The following is a 26,076-nucleotide window of genomic DNA, read 5'->3' as shown; positions in this document are numbered from 1 at the left end:
CATTTGAAAAGACCCTGATGCTGGGAAAGATTGAGGGCAGGAGGAGAAGGGGACGACAGAGGATGAGATGGTTGGATGGCATCATTGGCTCGATGGACATGGGTTTGGGTGGACTCCGGGAGTTGGTGATGGACGGGGAGGCCTGGCGTGCTGTGATTCATGGGGTCGCAAAGAGTTGGACACGACTGAGCGACTGAACTGACTGACTGGCTTTGGCTAATGACCCCTTTCACCTCCTGTATCTGTAACCTTTTACGAGGTTATGCTGTGTAAAAGCAACCCACAAATCTCAGTGGCTTACAACTTAGCTTTATTTCACCATTTCTTTATATGCCTGGAGTCACAGATCTTCTTCAGCTCTATTCCACATATATTCTCATTTCAGGATACAGGTTGAAGGGACAGCATCTGTCAAACAAAGCCTCATGATAATCATGGGGCAAAGGGAAAGAGAAAGAAATCTGACTGAAACAAACAATTTTAAAACTGTTCTTTGAACATGCTTTGCATTACATCTACTCATATGCCATTGGGCAGAGCAAGTCACGTGGAAAAATCTAACATCAATGGGTCAGACAACAGAAAGAACTAGTGAATATATAAAGACACATCTCCAAATTGTGTGTAGGGTAGAAGTGGCTTATGCTCCAAGCATTTCCAAGTCTTCTCTGATTTCAAACAAATTTTCAATTTTGAGAAGACAAACCAAGTGAAAGGCTTCTTATACACACAATGAGAAGGCGAACTCTCGAAGAACCTCCTGAAGGTTCTTAGGGTCCAACTAGGGTCTTTCTAACAGATTTCCAACAGATCCAGTAAATCTCTAAATTTATTTTGCTAGAGCAGGGAGGTATCTGTTTATGAGGACAGTAACCCATGACAACATCTTTTTCAGGTATCTTTGTGGCTTTTAAGCATTTTCAGCAAAGAAATATTACAATTTCTTTCTAGGCTTGCTACGGCTATGAAAAGAATCTGCCTGCAATGTAGGAGACCCAGGTTCCATCTCTGGGTTAGGAAGATCCCCTGGAGAAGGGAATGGCAACCCACTGCAGTATTGTTGCCCGGAAAACTCCATGGACAGAGGAGTTTGGCAGGCTATAGTCCATGGGGTCCCAAAGAGTCAGACACAACTGAGTAGTTAACACTTTCACTTTCTTTCATGGCTATGATAGACTTCACATTAGTAAAAGATGAAAGGACATATAGAGAAAATGGGATATGTATGTGCCTTGGGAGGAGTGGGACCCAAAGGAATACAGAAATGCTGTCACCGAATAATAAAAAGGATGGGGAACAGCCAAAACTACAAGGATTTATGAACACCAGTTCTTCCATTGGTTCCTGAAGTTTCTTCCACATCTAAGATGCTTTAAGTCTAAGTTTAAAAATTAATTTCTCTACCCACACTTCAAACCAACTGCAAAATCATTTTCTAAGTATGATACTTTCCTTCACACCACTCACTCTCCCCACTGCCACTAGGAAAGAAGCTCCCAAGTTGTCCCTCATTAACTATTTTATTCAAACAAAGGACCCTTTTCTTCCAGTTCACTAGCTCCACCACCACCCCAAATCCCATCACTCATCTTCCTAGTTTTCTGATTTCCCTCATTTCCCCAATGACTTTCCTTGGAAAACTCTGCTGTCCTTGCAGGTCTAAGTCAGCATTCTGAACATTCTTGCAGCAGCAGTATGAATGTTCACATTGAATGTGTTATGTTCACTAAAGGAAAAAAGCTCATTCATCTTGGTTATCACCAATAACTATCTATCATATTGGCTATTTATGGAGTTCCTGATAACGTTCTAGGTTCTGTGCTCCAGAGTTTTCACTTATGAGAATCACCTCTGAGTATAGGAGAGAATATATTATGACTCCAAGTGAAGAGGTGAATCAGATGGGGGCTCAGAAATGTAGAGTGCTTGCCCAAGGTTGCAGAAGCTAGAAACTGGCAGAGCAGGCGTTCAAACTCAGTTTTGCCTGATCTCAGTGTCCATGTCTTCCTTCTACATCATGCTTCCCTCCACCTAAATACTGGATGAAACAAGCATTATGAAGGGCACGCCACGCTGGGCCGGAACAATGCCCGTTAAGTGGAATTCACACCTACCTTGTACTTCCTGCACACTTCGATTCACTCAACAGACTGAGGAATGGAACGGGAGACACTTATTCCTCTCCAGACAATAAATCATTGGCTTTCTATCTGTCACTGGCTCGATTTTCCAAAGATTTGTTTTCGTCACTTTAATGAATTATTGGATCACCTGGAAATTGCTCAGAATTAACCTGTGGCTGACATTAATGGATCTGCAACACAAGTGTCAAGCTCTCTCTAACCAATCCTATCCATCCTTTTACAAAGATACCAGCTGCCTGGCACAAGGCGGTTCATTTATTCTGATGCTGCATCTGCCCGGGTGTGCTGTGGGGAGGTGAACAGGTGCCAGAAGAGCCTGTGGAGAACAAAATGGCATCCTCTATGCCAGGGGCCCCTGGGCGCTGCCTGCTGCTTCCTCTCTGCCATGTGGGTGGAATCACCATAATCCCCTTATGACTTGCCACACCATCCTCAGTTTTTTGGAGAGCCTTAGCAAGCTTCGAGCTTCTTTACTAGAATCCACTCTGTATTTTAAACATCCTTGAGTCCTCTAAGCTTTTAACGCCAGATCTATCCCAAATTCAAACAGTTCTCTCTATCTCCCATGTTTCCAGCCTTCTCAAGCTACCCCCACTTCAGGCCTCAAGAGCTAGCACAAAGCGACTTCTTTGTTCTCCCTGCTCCCACTCTCAACCTTCAATATCCATTCACTACAGAGTGGCTAGAGTGATCACTTTAAATCAGATCATGCCAACTTCCACTATGCTTAAAGTTCCCTGTGGCTTCCCACTCTCCTTGACAGAAAATCCCCAAGAGCCTCCAAGACCTGGCTCTGTTCTCCACACCACCTCCTTATCTAGTACCTTGCTCCAAACTCTCCTTTGGCTCCCATCACTTGGGCTTTCGTCCCTCCCACATTCCACTCTCGTTTTTTAGTCTTGTTTTGCTAACAGTCCATCCACAGCACTATGACAGAGCTAGGCACATAGCAAGTACTTACTGTGTAGACTTGATCAATTAATCGGTTATTTTCAGAGTCTTAAGAAGGTGGTGGAGAATGGGGAAATTGAGGGCTGCTGATCCCTTGTGAGTGGTTTTACAACAAAGCTCCACTCATGAGAAGCCCCACAGCTCACTGAGCTCCTTTGCCCCCTCCCTTCATGCTCCGGTGTTGATTTCCAGGTTATCAGTTGACTCTCTTGATGAGGAATTGGTACACTTTTCCTGCAAAGGGCCGGATGGTAAACACTTGCCCCATTCAGTAGTTGTGCCAGAGAACCCATGCTGCCTTTTCCAGGAGGCACTCAGTCTCTGTCACAACTACTCTACGCTGCCACTGTAGTATAAAAGGTCATAAACAACAGTAAAATAACAGGCCTCCTATTGACACTAAAACTTTATTGACTTGCAACAGGCTGGAGCTGGTCCATTGGCTATAGTTTTCTAAATCCTGTTTACAAGTTTCAGGAGTAATCTTAATACAAGGCTGGACACCACTCACTAAGGGCCCAATGAAGAAGGTCCAATACGGTAGAGATGAAAACTCACCCACTGCTGTGGCAATCAAGAAAGCCCTCTCCATGGTCTTCCTTTTCTGGGAGAAGTCTTTCACATCATAAATGTTGGAATCAAGCCTGCCATCTATACGGCTTCTCCCACAGACAAGGTATGCAGCCGTGAATGTGTGTTAGTCACTCAGTTGCGTCTCTTTCCGACCCCATGGACTATAGCCCACCAGGCTCCTCTGTCCATGGGATTCTCCAGGCAAGAATACTGGAGTGGGTTGCCATTCCCTTCTCCAGGGGATTTTCCTAACCCAGGGATCAAACCTGAGTCTCCCACATAGCAGGCAGATTGTTTATCTTCTGAGCTACCAGGGACAAGTTACCAAATTATTTCTCCTATAAAATGGAACAAAATCTCTTAGGGTTTTTTTAAAAGAGCAAAGGAGACAACGTTAAGTGATTCCAGGTGAAGTGAGAAGCACCCAGAAAATATGTACACACATGTGCAGGCACATGCCCTGCAAATACTGTTTTGATGGTCAGTGCTCAGCCGACAACCTGGCTTTTGTCCTCCCAAGTGATGTTTACAATCTAGAGGCACAGCTGAATTACTCAGGACAACAGATGACATTTCTTTGTAATGCTTTAGGGAAAGAGGAGAGAGAAAGATGAAGCAACTGGCAAGAAGAGAAGATTTTGGTAAAAAAATAAAAACAGGTGCTTGAAAGGGATTTTCATGCTGTATGTGGTATCTGGTATAAAATCTCTCCCTTCACCATCCATGAGACTTTCTTATTACTACATTGGGGAGTCGGATCCATTTGTTTTTAGGGGGCTTTAAGGCATGAGCTGAGGACAAGTGTTCCCTTGCCTGGCACATTCAAGGTTCAGTAAATGCTAGCTGGGCTTCCCTGACAGCTCAGACAATAAAGAATCTTCCTGCAATGCGGGATACCTGGATTCGATCCCTGGGTCAGGAAGGGAAGGGCAACCCACAGTTAGTTCCCTTCCCCTTCTACCTTCATCATTTTGCCTTTACCAAAAAAAAAAAAAAAAAAAAATCTTGGTGATTCAGACTCAATACCAAAAATCAGTAAGTCTCAAGTATGGATGTTTGTTAAAGGAAGAGAGTAATTCAAATGAGGATGGCCCGATAGAGATCCCTCAAGGACACACAAAGATGGCAATAGAGATCCCTCAAGGACACACAAGAATGGCTTGCAATTAGCATACTCATTCTTAATATATAAATGGGTTATTCTAAAGTGCTGAAGTATGCTTAAAAGCAATTTGATTCTCAGTAGTTCAAGCATTCTCTTTGAAGCCTTTCCTCCATGCTGTTTACATTTCTTAAGAATGGGGAAACCAGAGACCAACCCTTTGCCTGAATTATAACAAATTACAAATTAATAATTATCCCAGCACTCCCTGGGAGAAATCAAATTTGAGCCCTGGGAAAGAGAACTCAACTGGGTTCCAATTGATATTTTCCCATATGTGTTTGTTTGATCTTGGATAAATCGCCTAGTCTGTCTGGGTTTCAGTATCTTAACATATTCAAAAACATCTTGTGTGTACTGATTGGGAAATTTAATATTATTAAGATGTCAATATACTGAAAATGATCTACACATATTCTTGTCATTGTCTAACATCTGAGCTGTGACTCATCTCCTGGGTGAGGTGCTCTAAAAGTTATTATTTTTGTTGTTTGTCCTCCCCTTGTCCTGGAGATATGTGCATGCATGCATACACACACACACACACACACACACACACACACAATTTACCTCTTTTCTTGCTAATGTTTTTGTTATCGTATTTAAGAATTTGGTGCTAAAGCCAAGATTGTGAAGTTTTACCTTTATGTTTTCTTCCAGGGGTTTTGTGGTTTTAGCCCTTATATTTAGGTCTTTGATCCCTTTTGAGTTGAACTTTGTCTGTGGTGTGAGGTTGGGATCTAACCTCATTGCTTTGCACATGGAAATCCAGTTGTCCCAGCACCAGCTGTTGAAGAGACAATTCTTTCTCCTCTGAATAGAATTGGCACCCTTGTCAAAAATCAATTGGCCATAGATATATAGATTTATTTCTGGACTCTCAATTCTATTCCATTGGTCTATATGTCTATCCTTATGTCAGAAGCACACTATTTTAATTATTATAGCTTTGTAATAAGTTTTGGAATGGAGAAGTATGAGTTCACCAACATAATTATTTTTCAAGATTGTTTTGGCTACTCAGGCCCCTTGCAAATCCGTATGAATCTGAGGAACAACTTTTTCATTCCTGCAAGAAAGGCCATTATAAAACTCATAGGCCATTGAATCTGTACATCACTTCTATATATTAACTTCTTAACACTATTAAGTTTTCCAGTCCATGAACACAGGATATATTTTTATTTATTTAGGTCTTCTATAATTACTTTCAGTAGTTAAAATAATTACATTTTGGTAGTTTTCAAGATATAAATATTTACCTCCTTGGTTAAATTTTTTCCTTTGATATTTTATTCTTTTAGATGCTGTTATACAAGGAATTGGGCTTCCCAGGTGGCACTAGTGGTAAAGAATCCACCTGCAATGCAGGTGATGCAGGACACTCAGCTTCAATCCCTGATCAGGAAATTCCCCTGGAGGAGCTCATGGCAACCCACTCCAGTGTTCTTTCCTAGAGAATCCCATGGACAGGGCTACAGTGCATAGTGTTGCAAAGAGTCAGACACGAATGAAGCAATTTAGAAGGCATGCATCCTTTCTTAATTTTCTTTTTGGATTGTTCATTGCAGGTGTATATGTTTAATTTGTGTGAATTTTGTCCCCTGCAACTTTGATAAATTTTATGTTAGCTAATCAGTAGCTTTTTTGTAGATTCTGGGGATTTTCTGTGTATAAGGTCATGTCATCTGTGAACAGAGATAATTTTCCATCTTCTTTTCCAATTTGAATGTTTTTCATTTCTTTTTCTTATCTAATTGTTCTGATGAGAATTTCCAGCACAATGTTGATTATCAGTGGTAAAAGCAAGTATCCTTGTCTCATGCCTAGTCTTAGAGAAAAAAGTTTTCAGTCTTTCACCATTGAATGTGTTAACTCTAAGTTTTTCAGGGATGCCCTCTACTATGTTGAGGAAGTTTCGTTTATCCTTTGTTTTTCAGGATTTTTTAACTATTAGAGGGTGTTGGATTTTATCAAATGCCTTTTCTTTATCATCTGAGATGACTGCATGTTTTTCTTCATTTTATCAGTTTTATGTGTTATATTGCCTGACTTTCTTACATTGAGCCACCCTTGCATTCCTGGGATAAATCCCACTTGGCCATGATATGTAATCTTTTTAATATGTTGTTAGATTCTATTTGGTAGTATTTGTTGATTTAAAATAACATTTTTAATAAAAGTCTAATCCTCAAAAATCCACTGTAGCCATATTGTAATGAACAGGTCTCTCTGTCTCCTGCCTACATATAACTAGATTTTACTTTGCAGTACAGAGGAGGGCCAGAGGGCAGCGGCAGCGGCCCAGAGGAGCTACCCTGCGCCTGAGGTCAGGGGCGGCCGCCGAGAGGAGCTACCGCGAGTCTGAGGTAAGGGGCGGAGGCTGTGCTTTGTTGGAGCAGCCGTGAGGAGAGACCCCACGACCAAGGTAAGAGAAACCCAGGTAAGACGGTGGGCACTGAGAGAGGGGATCAGGGGGCAGACAGGATGAAACTACAGTCAAGGACAACTAGCCAATCTGATCACATGGACCACAGCCTTGTCTAACTCAACGAAACTAAGCCATGCTGTGTGGGGCCACCCAAGATAGACGGGTCATGGTGGAGGGGTCTGACGGAATGTGGTCCACCGGAGAAGGGAATGGCAAACCACTTCAGTATTCTTGTTTTGAGAACCCCATGAACAGTATGAAGAGGCAAAAAGATAGGACACTGAAAGATGAACTCCCCAGGTCGGTAGGTGCCCACTATGCTACTGGAGATCAGTGGAGAAATAACTCCAGAAAGAATGAAGGGATGGAGCCAAAGCAAAAACAACACCCAGTTGTGAATGGGACTGGTGATAGAAGCAAAGTCCGATGCTGTAAAGAGCAATATTGCATAGGAACCTGGAAGGTTAGGTCCATGAATCAGGGCAAATTGGAACTGATCAAATAGGAGTTGACAAGAGTGAACATTGACATTCTAGGAATCAGTGAATTAAGATGGACTGGAATGGGTGAATTTAACTCAGATGACCATTATATCTACTACTGTGGGCAGAAATCCTTTAGAAGAAATGGAGTAGCCATCATAGTCAACAAAAAATTCCGAAATGCAGTACTTGGATGCAATCTCAAAAACGACAGAATGATCTCTGTTAGTTTTCAAGGCAAACCATTCAATATCACGGTAATCCAAGTCTATGCCCCGACCAGTAACGCTGAAGAAGGTGAAGTTGAACAGTTCTTTGAAGACCTACAATACCTTCTAGAACTAACACCCAAAAAAGATGTCCTTTTCATTATTAGGGACTGGAATGCAAAAGTAGGAAGTCAAGAAACACCTAGAATAACAGGCAAATTTGGCCTTGGAGTACAGAATGAGGCAGGTCAAAGGCTAATAGAGATTTGCCAAGAGAATGCACTGGTCATAGCAAACACCCTTTTCCAACAACACAAGAGAAAACTCTACACATGGACATCACCAGATGGTCAAAGTCAAAATCAGATTGATTATATTCTTCGCAACCAAAGATGGAGAAGATCTATACAGTCAGCAAAAATAAGACTGGGAGCCGACTGTTGATCAGATCATGAACTCCTTATTGCCAAATTCAGACTGAAATTGAAGAAAATGGAGAAAACCACTAGACCATTCAGGTATGACCTAAATCAAATCCCTTATGACTGTACAGTAGAAGTGAGAAATAGATTTAAAGGACTAGATCTGATAGACAGAATACATGATGAACTATGGATGGAGGTTTGTGACATTGTACAGGAGACAGGAATCAAACCATCCCTGCAAAAAAGAAATGCAAAAATGCAAAATGGGTGTCTGAGGAGGCTGTACAAATAGCTGTGAAAAGACAGGAAGTAAAAAGCAAAGGAGAAAAGAAAAGATATATCCATTTGAATGCAGAGTTCCAAAGAATAGCAAGGAGAGATAAGAAAGCCTTCCTCAGTGATCAATGCAAAGCAATAGAGGAAAACAATAGAATGGGAAACACTAGAGATCTTTTGAAGAAAATTAGACATACCAAGGGAACATTTCATGCAAAGATGGGCTCAATAAAAGACAGAAATGGTATGGACCTAACAGAAGCAGAGGATATTAAGAAGAGGTGGCAAGAATACACAGAAGAATTGTACAAAAAAGTTCTTCATTACCCAATCATGATGGTGTGATCACTCACCTAGAGCCAGACATCCTGGAATGGGAAGTCAAGTGGACCTTAGGAAGCATCACTAAGAACAAAGCTAGTGGAGGTGATGGAGTTCTAGTTGAGCTATTTCAAATCCTAAAAGATGATGCTGTGAAAGTGTTGCACTCAATATGCCAGCAAATCTGGAAAACTCAGCAGTGGCCACAGGGCTGGAAAAGGTCAGTTTTCATTCCAATGCCAAAGAACGCTCAAACTACTGCACAATTGCACTCATCTCACACGCTAGTTAAGTAATGCTTAAAATTCTCCAAGCCAGGCTTCAGCAATACGTGAACCATGAACTTCCAGATGTTCAAGCTGGTTTTAGAAAAGGCAGAGGAACCAGAGATCAAATTGCCAACATCCATTGGATCATCAAAAAAGCAAGAGAGTTCCAGAAAAACATCTATTTCTGCTTCATTGACTATGCCAAAGCTTTTGACTGTGTGGATCACAATAAACTGTGGAAAATTCTGAAAGAGAAGGGAATACCAGACCATCTGACCTGTCTCTTGAGAAATCTGTATGCAGGTCAGGAAGCAACAGTTAGAACTGGACATGGAACAACAGATTGGTTCCAAATAAGAAAAGGAGTCCGTCAAGGCTGTATATTGTCACCCTGCTTATTTAACTTATATGCAGAGTACATCATGAGAAATACTGGGCTGGATGAAGCACAAGCTGGAATCAAGACTGCCAGGAGAATTATCAATAACCTCAGATATGCAGATGACACCACCCTTATGGCAGAAATTGAAGAAGAACTAAAGAGCCTCTTGATGAAAGTGAAAGAGGAGAGTGAAAAAGTTGGCTTAAAGCTCAACATTCAGAAAACTAAAATCATGGCATCCCGTCCCATCACTTCATGGCAGATAGATGGGGAAACAGTGGAAACAGTGTCAGACTTCATTTTTCTGGGCTCCAAAATCACTGCTGATGGTGATTGCAGCCATGAAATTAAAAGACGCTTACTCATTGGAAGGAAAGTTATGACCAACCTAGACAGCATATTAAAAAACAGAAACATTACTTTGCCAACAAAGGTCTGTCTAGTCAAGGCTATGGTTTTTCCAGTGGTCATGTATGGATGTGAGAGTTGGACTATAAAGAAAGCTGAGCGCCGAAGAATTGATGCTTTTGAACTGTGGTGTTGGAGAAGACTCTTGAGAGTCCCTTGGACTGCAAGGAGATCCAACCAGTCCATCGTAAAGGAGATCAGTTATGGGTGTTTATTGGAAGGACTGATGCTGAAGCTGAAACTCCAATACTTTGGCCACCTGATGTGAAGAGCTGACTCACTGGAAAAGTCCCTGATGCTGGGAAAGATTGAGGGCAGGAAGAGAAGGGGATGACAGAGGATGAGATGGCTGAATGGCATCACCGACTCGATGGACATGGGTTTGGATGGACATAGGGAGTTAGCGATGGACAGGGAGGCCTGGCGTGCTGCGGTTCATGGGGTCACAAAGAGTCGGACACGACTGAGCAACTGAACTAAACTGAATAGAGGATAGCTTAAATAACTGATCTTTTATATTCTTAAACATATATATATATATTCTTGCATGTGCCTGTGCCCATGCGTGTGTGTGTGTGTGGTTGAGGCAGTACAGCACAGTAGTCTCCCTCAGGCTTTGGAAGTAAAAATCTCCCAAAGTCAGAAAGATCTGCACTCAGCTCCCAGTTCTGTCACACACCATTTGTGAGAGCCTTATCAATGTCTTAGCTTCTCCGAGCTTCAGTTTCATCACAGAAATAGTTTCATCTCTAGCTCTCAGAGCTGTTAGAAAAAAAAAAAAGAACAAATGTGAGTCTATATGCAAAATATTTAGCACCGTGCCTAGCATAAGACAGAAAGTCTCAATAAAAAGAGCAATATGCTTATCAGAATAATTTAGATTTAACAAATTACAAGTGTGTTATGTTTATGCATTTTTTTCTCCCTGGGAGGTTAGTTTTGTTGGGGAAAGCTGCTCAGTTAACATGAACTTGAAGTGGCAGCTGTGGTTACACCTACTCAGCGAGATGTGCCAATGAAATAATTCTACCAGGCATCCAGATATGTTCACAGAGAAGACTGACTAGAGGTATGGACATCTTACATGCTGAGTGCAGTGGTTCTACTTTATCAGTGTGGGAAGGGGGGCAGTGCTCAGCCTCATCTAGCTTGATATTTCCTCTCTGATCTCCATTCTAGGCTAAGGGGAGGTGTCTTTCATCACTAAGGTGGTGAGTGACTTCCCAGGAAAGAAGCATGGCTGAGTGGGTATCTTAGACTAGAAGCTGTTGGAATTAAAAAAAAAAAAAAAATCAGGTATTTGAGCTGCAGTCTAAAGTCATGGCCTTGATTACAGACAAATAGAAGAGAAACTGCTAATATTACTGACTTGTTTCTCAGCTTTTTCTCAAGAAATGGTACTATGTTTAGGGTAGACTCATGTTTCAGCAACACCCCATATGAAAGAAAAAATTGCATCCAATTCCAGAAATGATGCAGCAATTGTAAAAGCTGAAGTATGCTCAAACAATCACTATGACCAAAGTTCAGCATTGGGGTGATTGTATGCTGGCTAAGAGCAAAGTCTCAGCCAACAGAGAGCCTCCCCTGAGGTCCTGAATGTTCCACCAGTGACCTGTTAGCCGTGTGATCTTGGACAGGGCACTTCCTCTCTCTGCACCTTATAGTTCTATCCTCTGTAAAATGGTATAATAATAAAAGCTCTTGGGGGAGGAGTAGGTGAGACTATGTGTTAAGCTCTGAGAGCAGTGCCCAGCACGTCATAAGTATTCAATACAGAAGAGCGATGATTCATTTAGCCAACATTTATAAGAGTTCATGACAGTAACTCCCCAAAGGGTGGTTGTGAGAAACAAATGAGATTACACAGCTCAAGTGCTTGGAACAGGGTCAGTGCTCAAATCAAGGTTTACTATCAGTATATTAAGGAGAAGAAGTTTACAAAATACTGATATAGAGCATGATCTCACTTTTCAAATATGCAGAGGAAGGGGAATGGGTACAAAGCTCCTTCTTCTCCTTCCCCTGAACCCCTGGTGCTGTTCCAGAAAACCTCAAATACCTAACAACACATTCCACCCTGGAGTGTTAGGAAGAGCATGTTGCAGGTGGTTGAGAAGCCTTCAATACCCAAAGGCAAGAGTTTCCTAATGGGATTTTGGGCACCTCCACCAGCTGTGCCAGACTCTGACCCTCATTCAAGACCCAGGTATCCCAGGGGTTTTCACCCTGAAAGTCATGGACCCCTTTGCAGTCAGAAAGCCCATGACTCCTTCTTACAATGATGTGTTTAAATGCATACGACAGACTACATGGGATTACAAAAGAAGCCTATAATTTGACATAAGCTATGATTTTTATAGGGCTTCCCTGATAGCTCAGTTGGTAAAGAATCCACCTGCAGTGCGGGAGACCTGGGTTCGATCCCTGGTTTGGGAAGATCCCCTGGATAAGGGAAAGGCTACCCACTCCAGTATTCTGGCCTAGAGAATTCCATGGACTGTATAGTCCATGGGGTCACAAAGAGTCAGACACGACTGAGCAACTTTCAGTTTCTTCATGATTTTTATAAGTGAAAGTCACAGATACTACTAATACCATTATCATTTTTGTTTGTATTCATAACTGATTGAAATGCTAAATTTTAGTGGAAGTTAGTTAAAACTGATATGTAAAATTTCCTCTTTCAATGCACAGACTCCTGAATTCTATTCACAGATATCGTGGATCAGTGGTCCAGAGGCAAGAACCCTTGCTGGGACAAATACCCATTAGGCCTACCCTCTTAGGCTTCCCTGGTGTCTCAGACAATAAAGGATCTGCCTGCAATGCAGGAGACCCTGGTTCAATCCCTGGGTCAGGAAGATCCCATGGAGAAGGAAATGACAACCTACTCCAGTATTCTCGCCTGGGAAATCCCATGGACAGAGGAGCTTGGGGGGCTATAGTCTGTGGAGTTGCAAAGAGTTCACGACTGAGAGACTAACACTCAGGCAGGCTGACTGAGTCATTAAGAGTTTGTTGTTTATTTCAGGAACAACAGACGTTCCATTATGCTCCTTGAAATCTAAGTGAATTGATTCAGAATACATAGCTTATCACCTTCTTTTAATTATGAGATTGAGAAAAACTACAAGTGCACCTTATGTTGAGGGAAAAATCCATCTAATTGGAATTGAATGGTATCAGCAGCTAATTCTTTTTTTTTTTTACAAAATGATTCTACATAGAGTAAATTGGTTTGGCTGATCAATGGAAAAGTATACTCTTTTAGGGCTTAATGAGAATAATTCCTTCTTTCCTTACAAAGTTCTCACAACTAGATGGATGTTCCTCTTATCAACAAGTTTGGAAGTGATGCTACATTGCTTTTCATTAAAAAAAAACAAACACACAACCTTTTCTGAAACTTTTCAGCACCACAGATTTTATATGCACACGTGTGTGTACATGCATATGGGTACATTTTATCCAAGAGTTGTGAAACTATGATAAATAATTCTGTACCTAACAGAGAAAGCCTTTTGAGATTGTTTCTGGCAAGAAACAGCTAGAAGAGGTGAAGGACGCAAGAGACTAGAGAGAGTGAGAGGGCAAAGCGATTCCTGATTCCCCTGAAACAAGCATGTTTCCTTTTTTATCTTCCATTATCTGATCGGTTATGGTGACTTTGCTATCAGAGAAACCATCCTTAGAACACTTACCCCAGTTTCAAGGATCAAAAAAATAAAAAGGGTTACATAATGTCCCTCTTTTGATTTTTCCCTGCCTACGATTATCTATTGCTTCTCAAAGCAGAATCCCGAATATAGTCATTTCCTACTGTATCTGCAGCACATACCCAGTGCAAACACCTTTCCTTAATATATGCTATTTAACAATTTCGCTAAGTAAGGGCATATCAGAATAGCCTGGTATAGGTTGTGTGCGTGTGTGCTAAGTCACTTCAGTCGTGTCCAACTCTTTTCAACCCTATGGACTGTGTGGGCCACCAGGCTCCTTTCTGTCCATGGGATTCTCCAGACAAGAATACTAGAGTGTGTATACATGGCAGTGCCCTCCTCCAGGGGATCTTCCCAACCCAAGGATTGAACCCACATCTCTTACATCTCCTGCATTGGCAGGTGGGTTCTTTACTATACGCGCCACTTGGCAAAGCCCCCTGGTATAGGTTGGGCTGTGGTTATTTCAACACAAAACCAAGTCAAATGTTCGATTTGGCCAAGTCAGTCAATTCTAGGAAGACAAAAAGGAATAGAACTACCTGTGAGGGTGAAGATTCTTACCTCTTCTTATTAAGCATCAAGCTATTGAGATCATTCAATTTTATCTTCCAGGACAGTCTAAAGAGGGAGTTGAAAGCCCACTTGAACTTAAGACCAAGAAATTCAATGCGTTTATGGATGTTTGCCTCATATACGTCTACACTATGTATGTAGTTACAATGATTGTGCCTTGTGTGTGTCTGATCCTCATGTCTGTGTATGTCACTGCTGATGTGCATTGTGGGTTAAATGACCAGCAAATGTTGCCTTTGCTTGGTCTCCAAGATTATGTTTTGTGGGTTGCTTACAAATGCCAGCAAAGAAAACTCAGCCGTGCTTAGTATAGTCAAGAGTCCTAGATGTTGAGAATCTAAATCCCTGAATCTATGAGATATTGTGACACTGCTTTTACATGAGCAAAGGTGGAGAAGTTGAGTTACAAGTAGGAGTTTTGGCAGCAAAAATATCATTTTAATATTCTGCTGGCAAGTCTCTACAACGGAGTTGAAAGCAACCTTAGGATGGATTTTTTTTAAGACAACTTTGAGACATTTTGTCGAGTGAATGAACATAAAATAGAAAAGTATAGGAGACACGGATGTAAAAGCTGATTGGTACCAGGCTTGGGAGGGCCCTGAATGCCGGGTTGAAGCAAATGGCTTTGGAGAACCCATCAGTGGCTCTGGCCAAGCAAGACATGGCACAATGGGGGCCAGATGTGCCATAACCAGGGAGGTTCTGGCATTGGCCATAGACCAGTGTGGGTGCATTATAACAGGTACACTGGGTGGTTCTTCATGGAAATGGAACTGGGTCAACGTGAGTCCCAGTCCTCCAATGACTGCCCAACTCCAGACTCTGCTGGGCTCTCAGCTTCTAGAAATGCCTAAATGCTCATTCCCATTTATTCTTTCATTAGTTCATTTAACCCATGTTCATTATGGGTCTACCATGTTGCAGGCTCTCTCATCAACACTGGGGTTTGAGCAGTAAATGGAAGCAAACCAAATACTTGTCCTGTGGGGTGTTCATTCCTACTGAGAGAAGATAGAGACAAGACATACATTAAAGTAATAAATTATATACTTTATGAGGCAAGGGTAAGTGCTTGGGAGAAAATCTGATAACATAGACAAGGAAGTTGGGAAGAGATGGGCAGTTGAGACCTTTCGATTGGGGAAGATTGTGATGTTCCAGGGAAATGTGAAGATGTAAGGAGCAAGCATGTGTCTGAAGAAAGAGAACTTCAGCAGAGGAAACAGCAAGTTCAGAGGCCCTGAAGTGGGAGCTTGTCTGCCACGCTCAAGAGAATATGAAGAGATCAGTGTGTCTGGAGTGAATGTGGGGGAGGTGAGGTCAGAGAGATGAAGGAGCTCACAGTAAAGGCATTGATTCAATCTGACTTCTAGAAAGAGTGAGCAATGGGAGGTCGGGAACAAAGCTCGCATTCTTCAAACCAGCATTAGGACCAACAGGACTAAAGGAAGTTACAGTTGCTGGCATGTTTGCTCGGAGCCCTACACAGTTGGTAACAACATTGACAAGTTGTATGGTGAGCAGGGTTCTTTATGTAGTTTCCGGATAATCTGAATTTAGAGCCCCTGAAAAGGCAGAATCCAGTTGGTTGCGAGCTCTGTTCACCTTAAAGGACCTGAGGTCTGTGGTCCAATATCTGCCAACGCTTTCTCTCCAAACGGTGGACTTGTCATCCAGTTGGATTGATACACTAGGCACTGAGGACCCGGGCAGGGGGCAACCCAAAATACCAAAAACTTGATTTTGAGGGAAACTGTGAGGCTCAGGCTCCCCTTCATTCTGCCCTGGTTCTGCTTTCTTTTCAAACACATTTGGATTTCAACGGAAATTGAAGCCATGTGGCACTGGTGAGTCACAGATGCTGAACCCATCAGATGGGTTTTACACAATCCATTTGTTATTTCAGTGTTGTTTTTTTTTTGATCCTAATATCGCCTTCCTTTTCTTTCTTTTTCCTCCTCCTTCTTATAAATATTCTTCTCACATGCAGAGATAGAAAGTGTTTTGGTTGTTTTATTTTGGGGCCAACCAGAGCCCTACCTAGGCTTCCCGGGTGGCTCACCTGGTAAAGAAGTTGCCTGCAATGCAGGAGAACTGGGTTGAGAAGATCCGCTGAAAAATGGGAAGGCTACCCACTCCAGTATTTTGCCTGGAGAACTCCATGGACAGAGGAGCCTGGCAGGTTACAGTCCATGTGGTCACAAAGAGTCGGACACAACTGAGCGACTAACACACACCCATAGGACCCTACCTTCCTCTTCCTGCTGATTCCACTTGGCACAACCTCCAAACTGGCTTCTTGTCCAATCAGTCCCCTTCCTTGCCAGGAGGAAGACATCTCACTCCATATTTCACCCTTCCAGTCCCATGAATGCCGGACCCACAACAAAGAGTAGGTGAGGGTCTTTGTGGTTCCCCTGGGGGAAGGTATAATTTGGCAGATTTTGTAATTTGGGGATTTTTATCTTTTTTCTGTAAATTACCTCAAAGGGGATGTCCTTTAAAGAGAAAACGGTGTGTTGATAAGGCTGCACAGTGTGGAACAAGTCATCACTTGCCTGCGTGCTCAACTGCTGCTTGTAGAGAAATGCTTCTTGCTTGGGAAGTGTATTTTGGCAGGGTGTATAACAGACACTCAAAAATCCCAATTCAACCCAGTTTGGCATTACTTAAGAGCAATCTGGTTTGAAAAGACTTCAGAGTAGCTATGAGTTTGGCCTTGTCCACCTTAAGAGTCCTTGGGTTTGGTGAGACTTTATGAGCATGCTAAAGTTGTCCTCACTAAAATATCTCCTTTCTCATCACAATAACACACTGATTCTCTCTGTTCCTCAGAGGGCCAGTAAGTCCATATCTCATTTTTGTTTGCAGTTAAACACTTGCACATCTTTGTTCCACTTAGGACCAACTTCAGTGGTCCTAAAACTTAGGTAGCTTATCCAATCCAAATGGAGTCAAGCATCTTCGACAAGGAGCAGAGTATTGGAGCCTCCTTAGGCCATCACTGCTGTTGCTGCAGCTACAGGATATCATTGTTGAAGATCAGTTCTGCACAGCTCCGAGATGTTCCATGTTGGAATGGAAATCCTAACAGAAGCTTCAATGGTTCTTTGAGGAAAAACAATCCTACCTCCGTAAGGTTCGGCATAGCCAATGGTATTTTGTGCTCAGTTTTGTAAAACTGCATCCCTTTCACACTCCAGAAATCAGCCACTGGCCTCAGGAACAGAGCATGGTATTAGGGTGTCTGAGTCGGTGGGAGTTTACTGCACCCACTAAGGCTATATCCAAAATATCTCTTCTTTATAAAACCACAGACTGGGAATAGAACTGCCATATGACCCAGCAATCCCACTGCTGGGCATATACACCGAGGAAACCAGAATTGAAAGAGACGCATGTAACCCAGTGTTCATCGCAGCACTGTTTACAATAGCCAGGACATGGAAGCAACCTAGATGTCCATCAGCAGACAAATGGATAAGGAAGCTGTGGTACATATACACAATGGAATATTACTCAGCCATTAAAAAAAAATACATTTGAATCGGTTCTACTGAGATGGATGAAACTGGAGCCCATTATACAGAGTGAAGTAAGCCAGAAAGAAAAACAACAATACAGTATACTAATGCATATATATGGAATTTGAAAGATGGCAATGATAACCCTATATGCGAGACAGAATAAGAGACACAGATGCATAGAACAATTTTATGGACTCTGAGGGAGAAGGTGAGGGTGGGACGTTCTGGGAGAATAGCATTGAAACATGTATATTATCATATGTGAAACAGAACACCATTCCATGTTCGATGCATGAGACAAGGGCTCAGGGCTGGGGCAATGGGATGACCCAGAGGCATGGGATGGGGAGGGAGGTGGGTGGGGGGTCCAGGAAGGGGAACACATGTAAACCCATGGCTGATTCATGTCAATGTATGGCAAAAACTATTACAATATTGTAAAGTAATTAGCCCCCAACTAAAATAAATAAATTTATAAAAAAAAATAAATTAAAAAAAAAAAAAAAACCCACAGACTCTACTGTTGAGCTGAGCACTATAATGATCTCAGGGCTGTAATGCAGTTAGGACTTCCCCTTTTCTTTAATGTAATCTAATTTCAGGGGTCTTGTTGTTCTCGCCTGCCTGTTTGACTTGGTCAGAGCCTCCTGTCAATCTGGGCAGACCTGTTTAACTGAGAGTGGAATAGCAGAGATGAGCTACCTGCCGAATAACACCCCTCAACAACACACACACACACACACACACACACACACACACACACACACACACACACACACACACACACACACACACACACACACACACACACACACACACACACACACACACACACACACACACACACTGTAAGTTGCAGGAAGACCCTGGACCCAGATGAAAAACTACATTTCCCAGCTTCCCTTGCAGGAAGGAGCAGCCAGTGAGAAGGGAATGGAGGCCATTGGGTGAGATTTAGAGAAAGACTCTTGATCTTTTCTCCTTGCTTCCACCTGGAGGTCAAACTTGTGAGGGGAACCCCACACCCCACCAAAGTTCTCTTGGACCATGAAGTGACCTTGAGGATGGAAACCATTAGATAAGGATATTAGAGTGAAAAAATAGGAAGACTTTGGGTCCCTGATGACCAGGAGCTTCTGGAAGACCTCAGACTGCCTTTAATTCATCCTTTAGCTGGACTTCTCAAACTTTAACATACATACTAATCATATGCTAACATGCAGACTCTGATTTGGGAGATCCAGGGAGGGATGAGATTCTGCAATTCTCACATAATTCTAGGTTAGGGTTCCCAGATAAAACACAGAAAAGTGAAAATCATTCAGTCGTGTCTGACTCCATGGACTATACAGTCCTTGGAATTCTCCAGGCCAGAATACTGGAGTGGGTAGCCGTTCCCTTCTCCAGGGGATATTCCCAACCCAGGGATTGAACCCAGGTCTCCCACACAGCAGACAGATTCTTTACCAGCTGAGCCACCAGAGAAGCCCAAGAATACTGGAGTGGGTAGCCGTTCCCTTCTCCAGGGGATCTTCCTGACCCAGAAATCGAACCAGGGTCTCCTGCATTGCAGGTGGATTCTTTACCAGCTGAGCTATTAGGGAAGCCCTTAAAACACAGAGCACCCCATTACACCTGAATTTCAGATAAATAAGTAAGTTTTTAGTATAAATATGTTCTAAATATAGATGCATGAGATATACCTATGCTAAGAAAAATTTGTATAAGTATGACCCAAATATCACACAGTGAGTTAACAGGGGAACATCCTTTTAGGTGCAGGGAAAAAAATGCATATCAGCTCTAAGGAACTTAGGTTTCACAAGGTGGGTGGATTTCTAGTGTTTTTGTTTTTGTTTTAGTATTGATGGCAAAGGAAAAAAAACACCCAATCTAAGTCAGATTTTTAAAACATCAGCAGAAAATGTACTTGGGAAACTCCTGGACTGCAAGATGAGATGTCCAGCAGGTCACCATGAGCAGCAGCTGGGGCATCAGCAGTTTGAGGGCAGAGAACTCTGCCTGTCTCCCTGATGTTGGCTTTTGCCCTGTTTGTGCCTCTGTCTACTCACTATGAACCAGCTTCTCCTTTTTCCCACTGGTTCCTGATCCGTCTCTATTTTCACCTTGTCCAGATTTTCACCACGATGCCGGCCCCAGCCCCAGGTCTCCTGGAGTAAAAGAGGCACCATGACTCAGGGTACGGACTCAGATTCACATAGTATTATCACTGTTGCTGTTAATACAATGGTAGGGATGTTGTCATACTCTCTGTGCACCAGCTTCCTTGTCTGTAAAATAGGGAGACAGTGGTACCCACCATGTAGGATTGCTGTGAGTTTGAAATAAGGTGAAATGTGCAAAAGGCCTTAGACCAGGAACTGACACAACGTAAGCACTAAATAAATCCATATTGGCTGCTGTCACAGCATTGCCTTGACCTCAAGTTCTATTAGTTTTAAATCTCTGGGTGGAAGAAAAAGGGATCTGGTTTCCTCAGCTCCCTGGGGCTGTCAGTGCAGGGGCTGTGAGGAGGTTAATGGTGCCTCTGGGAAGGTGAGACCTTGGTGCTGTGGGAACCCAAAAGAAGAGCCTCAGCCTTGCCTTATTTGGGAACAGCATTGCAGAGAGGTGAGACTGAGCATCTTGAAGACATGCAGGGGGTTTCCAGGAGGCAGAGGGCAAGAGCATTCCAGGCAGAAGTGTAGCAGAGCAGGATGAGCACAGCCCTTAGCATGAAGCTATTTCTGTGCCTCATTACTCTACACTTGGCAACAGGTCTTGCTCAGCCATTGCTTGGTGCCTCAGTGGGCCCCGCCCACAAGCAACCAACTGTCAATGAGCGGCCCTTACTTGTCCTGCTCAGCTATTGGTCAGTGCCACAGTGGGCTCCGCCCAAAATCAGCCACCTGTCAATCAGCGACCTTAGTTGTCCTGCTCAGCTATTGGTCAGCGCTGCAGTGGGCCCTGCCTACCGGCAGCTGTCAGTGAGGGGCCATTGGGGAAGTGATTCAGTCAAGGGTCAGTGGTGTGGTGGTCATCAGGTGGAGAGTGAGGTTAGAGGCAGATTTAGGCCTTCTCCCAGAGGCCCGCCAGCTCACCCAGCCTTGGGCCAGTGGGTGAGCTGGAGGGCCCAGGAACAGACTGGGGACTACGTCCTGCAGGGCTCCAGAGCCCTCACTAAGGCCCTCCACTAGCCTTGGCCCAGGTCTTGAGGCAGCGGTGAACCTCTCCCAATCCCTCCTGTCTCTGTGACCTAATAGCAGAGGCCGTCTGCCTGGGTCACAGTCTGTGAAACCGGTCTCCCCATTTAGGTGGCCTGAGGAGGCTGAGGGCCAGTTGGGTTGGGCGCCTGGCTCCGTCAGGGATGACAGCTGGGCAGGAGGTGGGAACCCGGCCCTGAAGGAGCTGCCAGTTGAGATCTGCCTGCACTTAACCAGGACTGGGACCTTGGAGGGTGAAAGCTGTGCCTTGGGACTTTGTCCTTTCTTGGTCAGAACAGAGAATAACATTTGTTTTATAGAGATTTACAGGAAAACCATTACCTGACCATGACCTGACCTCAAGAACAAAGGTTCTGACACCAAAGAAGTTAGCAACAACTAACAGGAGTGAGACAGGAGTGAGGAAGAGGTTCAATGCTGCCTCAAGGCCTGGGCCAAGGCTAGTGGGGGGCCTTAGTGAGGGCTCTAGAGCCCTGTAGGATGTAGTCCCCAGTCTGTTCCAGCTCACCCACTGGCCTAAGGCTGTGTGAGCTGGAGAGCCTCTGGGAGAAGGCCTGAATCTGCCGCTAACATCACTATCCACCTGATGACCACCACACACTGACCCTTGACTGAATCACTTCCCCAATGGTTCTGCATTGACAGTTGCCAGTAGTTGCACACTCTCACCTTTTGCTTTTAAAGGGGCTTGCTGAAAGGTTTCAGTAACTTTGGGGTTCTTAGGCCATGAGCCGCCCATCTCCTTGAATAAATCTGTAATAAACTTTTCTCTGTTCCAGACTCTAAATGTTTTAGTATTGATGGGCCTCACTGTGCATCAGGCACACAGACTTGAGATTCGGTACCAGAAGGAAGACCTTTAAACAAAAGGAACAGAAAGTGTGGCAGAGCTTGATATCCTCTTGGAGTTTCACTAGCCCAGCAGTAAAGACATGTTATGAGATGGAGCAGCAAGAGGTTAAGATGAGGAGGTCAACAGGCAAGATAAAAAAGGTCCTTTATTGGCAAACTCAGGAGTCTGAACGTCATTCAACTAGTAATTGACTAGTGATCTCAGCCTGGAGTCAAGGAACTCCTCAAGATCCCTTATGCTTGATCAGAGGTCTGTGAGTTCACTTTGAGAATTTTTCATAGAAAACTTCTGGTGGGATAATTAGGGAAAATTTAATGTCACCTCCCTGAGCCTCATTTCTCTCATCTGTAATATGGCAATAATAATCATCGTTGTTTGCTGTTCAGTTGCTAAGTTGTGTCTTAATCTTTTGCGACTCCATGGACTGCAGCATGCCAGGCTTTCCCTATCCTTCACTATGTCCTGGAGTTTACTCAAACTCATGTCCATTGAGTTAGTGATACTATCCAACCATTTCATCCTCCACCCTCTTTTCCTTTTGCCATCAATGATTCCCAGCATCAGGGTCTTTTCCAGTGAGTTGGAACTTCCCATCAGGAGGCCAAAGTATTGGGGCTTCAGCTTCAGCATCAGTCGTTCCAATGAGTATTCAGGGCTGATTTTCTTTAGGATTGACTTGTTTGAGCTCATTGCTGTCCAAGGGACTCTTAAGAGTCTTCTCTAACATCACAGTTCGAAAGAATCAATTCTTCGGCTCTCAGCCTTCTTTATGTCCAACATCTGTACATGACTATTGGAAAAACCATACGGACCTTTATTGGCAAAGTGATGTCTCCCCTTTTTAATATGCTGTCTAGGTTTGTTAACAAAAGAGTCCGAAATGCAGTACTTGGATGCAATCTCAAAAATGACAGAATGATCTCTGTTCGCTTCCAAGGCAAACCATTCAATATCACAGTAATCCAAGTCTATGCCCCGACCAGTAACGCTGAAGAAGTTGAACTTGAACGGTTCTATGAAGACCTACAAGAACTTTTAGAACTAACACCCAAAAAAGATGTCCTTTTCATTATAGGGGACTGGAATGCAAAAGTAGGAAGTCAGGGAACACCTGGCATAACAGGCAAATTTGGCCTTGGAGTACAGAATGAAGCAGGGCAAAGGATAATAGAGATTTGCCAAGAGAACACACTGGTCATAGCAAACACCCTCTTCCAACAACACAAGAGAAGACTCTACACATGGACATCACCAGATGGTCAACACCGAAATCAGATTGATTATATTCTTTGCAGCCAAAGATGGAGAAGCTCTATACAGTCAGCAAAAACAAGATTGGGAGCAGACTGTGGCTCAGATCATGAACTCCTTATTGCCAAATTCAGAATTAAATTGAAGAAAGAAGGGAAAACCACTAGTCCATTCAGGTATGACCTAAATCAAATCCCTTATGATTATACAGTGGAAGTGAGAAATAGATTTAAGGGACTAGATCTGATAGACAGAGTGCCTGATGAACTATGGACAGAGGTTCGTGACATTGTACAGGAGACAGGGATCAAGACGATCCCCAGGGAAAAGAAATGCAAAAAAAGCAAAATGGCTGTCTGAGGAGGCCTTACAAATAGCTGGGAAAAGAAGAGAAGCAAAAAGCAAAGGAGAAAAGGAAAGATATTCCCATCTGAATGCAGAGTTCCAAAGAATAGCAAGGAGAGATAAGAAAGCCTTCCTCAGCAATCAATGCAAAGAAATAGAGGAAAACAACAGAATGGGAAAGACTAGAGATCTCTTCAAGAAAATTAGAGATACCAAGGGAACACTTCATGCAAAGATGGGCTCGAAAAAGGACAGAAATGGTATGGACCTAACAGAAGCAGAAGATATTAAGAAGAGGTGGCAAGAATACACAGAAGAACTGTACAAAAAAGATCTTCACGACCCAGATAATCATGATGGTGTGATCACTCACCTAGAGCCAGACATCCTGGAATGTGAAGTCAAGTGGGCCTTAGAAAGCATCACTATGAACAAAGCTAGTGGAGGGGATGGAATTCAAGTTGAGCTATTTCAAATCCTCAAAGATTGTGCTGTGAAAGTGTTGCACTCAATATGCCAGCAAATCTGGAAAACTCAGCAGTGGCCAGAGGGCTGGAAAAGGTCAGTTTTCATTCCAATCTCAAAGAAAGGCAATGCCAAAGAATGCTCAAACTACTGCACAATTGCACTCATCTCACACTCTAGTTAAGTAATGCTCAAAATTCTCCAAGCCAGGCTTCAGCAATATGTGAACCATGAACTTCCAGATGTTCAAGCTGGTTTTAGAAAAGGCAGAGGAACCAGAGATCAAATTGCCAATATCTGCTGGATCATCGAAAAAGCAAGAGAGTTCCAGAAAAACATCTATTTCTGCTTTATTGACTATGCCAAAGCTTTTGACTGTATGGATCACAATAAACTGTGGAAAATTCTGAAAGAGATGGGAATACCAGACCATCTGACCTGTCTCTTGAGAAACCTGTATGCAGGTCAGGAAGCAACAGTTAGAACTGGACATGGAACAACAGACTGGTTCCAAATAGGAAAAGGAGTACATCAAAGCTTTATATTGTCACCCTGCTTATTTAACTTATATGCAGAGTACATCATGAGAAACGCTGGGCTGGAGGAAGCACAAGCTGGAATCAAGATTGCTGGGAGAAATATCAATAACCTCAGATATGCAGATGACACCACCCTTATGGCAGAAAGCAAAGAAGAACTAAAGAGTCTCTTGATGAAAGTGAAAGAGGAGAGTGAAAAAGTTGGCTTAAAGCTCAATGTTCAGAAAACTAAGATCATGGCATCCGGTCCCATCACTTCATGGGAAATAGATGGGGAAACAGTGGAAACAGTGTCAGACTTTATTTTTGGGGCTCCAAAGTCACTGCTGATGGTGATTGCAGCCATGAAATTAAAAGATGCTTAGTCCTTGGAAGGAAGGTTATGACCAACCTAGATAGCATATTTAAAAGCAGAGTCATTACTTTGCCAACAAAGGTCCGTCTAGTCAAGGCTATGGTTTTTCCAGTGGTCATGTATGGGTATGAGAGTTGGACAGTGAAGAAAGCTGAGTGCCAAAGAATTGATACTTTTGAACTGTGGTGTTGGAGAAGACTCTTGAGAGTCCCTTGGACTGCAGGAAGATCCAACCAGTCCATCCTAAAGGGTATCAGTCCTGGGTGTTCATTGGAAGGACTGATGTTGAAGCTGAAACCCCAATTCTTTAGCCACCTCATGCGAAGAGTTGACTCATTGGAAAAGACCCTAATGCTGGGAAGGATTGGGGGCAGGAGGAGAAGGGGATGACAGAGGATGAGATGGTTGGATGGCATCACCAACTCGATGGACATGGGTTTGGTTAAACTCCAGGAGTTGGTGATGGACAGGGAGACCTGGCGTGATGCGATTCATGGGGTTGCAAAGAGTCGGACATAACTGAGCGACTGAGCTGAACTGAACTGAGGTTTGTTATAGCTTTTCTTCCAAGGAGCAAGTATCTTTTAATTTCATGGCTGCAATCACTGTCCACAGTGATTTTGGAACCCACGAAAATAAAATCTGTCATTGTTTCCATTTTTTCTCCATCTATTTGCCACGAAGTGATGGGACTGGATGCTGTGATCTGTCTTTGAATGCTGAGTTTTAAGCCAGTTTTTTCACTCTCCTCTTTTACCTTCATCAAGAGGCTCTTTAAGTTCCTCTTCACTTTCTGCCATTAGAGTAGTATCATCTGCATTATCTGAGATTGTTGATATTTTTCCTAGCAATCTGGATTCCAGCTTGTGATACATCCAGCCCCACATCTGACATGATGTACTCTGTTATAATTTAAATAAGCAGGGTGACAATATACAGCCTTGACATACTCCTTCCCCAGTTTTGAACAAGTCTGTTGTTCCATGTCCAGTTTTAATTGTTGCTTGTTGACCTGCATACAGGTTTGTCAGGGGGCAGGTTAAGTTGGTCCGGTATTCCCATCACTTTAAGTATTTCCCACAGTGTGTTGTGATCCACACAATCAAAGGCTTTAGTGTAGTCAATGAAGCAGAAGTAGATCTTTTTCTGGAATTCCCTTTTATTTTCTGTGGTCTGACAGATG

General features: G+C 43.1%; 1 long non-coding RNA gene across 5 annotated transcripts; it reads right to left on the bottom strand.

The window, feature by feature from the left end:
* Positions 1 to 293: 293 nt before the first annotated feature.
* LOC145532043 (uncharacterized) lies at positions 294 to 21,082 on the bottom strand. Of its 5 annotated transcripts, none has more exons than XR_014072936.1 (7): positions 20,466 to 21,082; positions 19,792 to 20,032; positions 10,713 to 10,795; positions 5,473 to 5,617; positions 3,106 to 3,329; positions 2,115 to 2,271; positions 294 to 408 (listed from the first exon to the last, which is right to left on the bottom strand). It is a non-coding gene; the product is annotated as an uncharacterized LOC145532043 (long non-coding RNA). The 5 variants fall into 5 exon arrangements; XR_014072935.1 differs by having other exon boundaries at positions 294 to 422; positions 19,934 to 20,032; positions 20,466 to 20,796; XR_014072934.1 differs by having other exon boundaries at positions 19,934 to 20,032; positions 20,466 to 20,796.
* Between the last annotated feature and the right edge of the window lie 4,994 nt (positions 21,083 to 26,076).

Source organism: Giraffa tippelskirchi, chromosome 13 (genome assembly GCF_054371585.1).
Source record: "Giraffa tippelskirchi isolate mGirTip1 chromosome 13, T2T-mGirTip1v1.2.pri, whole genome shotgun sequence".
Classification (NCBI taxonomy): Eukaryota; Metazoa; Chordata; class Mammalia; order Artiodactyla; family Giraffidae; genus Giraffa; species Giraffa tippelskirchi.
Note: the sequence above shows the minus strand (reverse complement) of the source record. Positions and strands in the feature narration are given on the sequence as shown.